The 1627-nt window shown below is 36.3% G+C and overlaps 1 long non-coding RNA gene across 1 annotated transcript; it reads left to right on the top strand.

Moving 5' to 3' along the window:
• The first annotated feature begins 485 nt into the window (after positions 1-485).
• On the top strand, positions 486-1618 carry LOC123177841 (uncharacterized). Its single transcript, XR_006489156.1, has 3 exons — positions 486-743; positions 820-899; positions 1370-1618. It is a non-coding gene; the product is annotated as an uncharacterized lncRNA (long non-coding RNA).
• The last annotated feature ends 9 nt before the right edge of the window (positions 1619-1627 follow it).

The raw sequence follows: 1627 nt of genomic DNA, 5'->3' as shown, positions 1-1627 counted from the left end.
TGGGTTAATTCGAGGAAAACTAGTTGAACTAAAACAACTAGCAATCTTCCATGCTAACTAGGCTCGGACCATAGCCAAATAAAAATTATCTGGCCATCAAAAGTGACAACCACACATACAATCTTAGACACACCCCCACTCCGTCCTGCTAGTGCTACCAAACGTAGTCATCTTTACCCATTGCAGGAAATCCCCTGAGGATGCACCTCTATGCCCGCTGCAGTGGAACAAGCCATGATTGCCAACCCATGGATACTTGGTGGTGAAGACATATCTCAAGGGGTGGTGGATCTGGGCGTCACGACTACTAAACCTATTCGGGATTTTTGGCAATGTCACTACAATGGGTGCAACAATGGAGGGTGCCTCCATTATAGGATACACACTTGTCATGTGATGTTTTTTTCATTTCAAAACACAAATATATATTTTTCATTTAAAGACTCTCTCTCTCTCTCTCTCTCTCTCTCTCTCTCTCTCTCACACACACACACACACACACACACACACACACATGAATATTACCTGAATTCATATAGTTTTACAAAAGAGAACTTTATATACAACTGGATTTATTGTACTCTAGTTTGAAGCACATGACCTATTTTTTATTGTTGTAGATCATTGTTGGTGATGGCAAGAATTGTGATGATTTTGTATATGTTGATAATGTGGTGCATGCTCATATATGTGCCGAGAAAACCCTTTCTACGAAAGACGGTGCAAAGAGAAGTGGAGGCAAAGTATGTACATTTATCGCCGAGCAGGAAAAAATGTGATTCACCTTATTATTCTCATGACATATTTAATTTTTTGTAGACCTACTTTATAACTAATATGGAGCCAGTGAATATGTGGGACTTTATTTACATGGTTTTGGAAGAACTTGGATACAAAAGGTGATATTTCCTATTCCCTCGTACTGTATCAATTCCGTAGTTCACATTTTTAACCTCTTTTATCAACAATATATCTAAGTTACTTCAACATGCATGTACAATATTATGCTTCGATGAAACAAAATAAAGTGATTGTCCTATGCCACCAACATCACATGTTCCTACATTTGCACGCACAAACGACTACTGTATTTATTTAGAACAACTGAGACTTAAGTACATATAATATGTTGTCGATTGGTTGTAGAACATAGTACATGTATACAGCTACATGTAAATGTGGGCTTGCATTTTGTAGAGTAAATAGTCACATTTCTTCATTGTTACCTATAATTATAGTGTATATGTATTAAGCTATCGGGCAACATAATGTTACATTACCAAGATATAATTTTGTTAGGACAATGGTTTATTTCTTCTAATAGGAGTAAGAATTGTTCATATAACTAACTAATGGAACTATTTTGCAGCCGTTTCAGACTAAGAATACCTTTATGCCTTCTGGAGCCAATAACATTTGTGGTAAACTGGAGCTATAATAATATATTCTCGCACTATGGAATGCGTTAACCTGGCATGCTAACATCCACAAGAATTAAGTATGCGACCCTCAATAGAACATTCAAGTGCAACAATGCTGTTGAACAACTTGGTTACAAAGCAATAGTCTCACTCAAGGTTGTTACTTTAATTTTTCTTTGTTCAATTTCTATACTTAGTATTTTCTT

Source organism: Triticum aestivum, unplaced genomic scaffold (genome assembly GCF_018294505.1).
Source record: "Triticum aestivum cultivar Chinese Spring unplaced genomic scaffold, IWGSC CS RefSeq v2.1 scaffold96900, whole genome shotgun sequence".
In the NCBI taxonomy this organism is placed as follows: Eukaryota; Viridiplantae; Streptophyta; class Magnoliopsida; order Poales; family Poaceae; genus Triticum; species Triticum aestivum.
The sequence above is the reverse complement of the archived record's forward strand: the minus strand, read 5'-3'. Positions and strand labels throughout refer to the sequence as shown.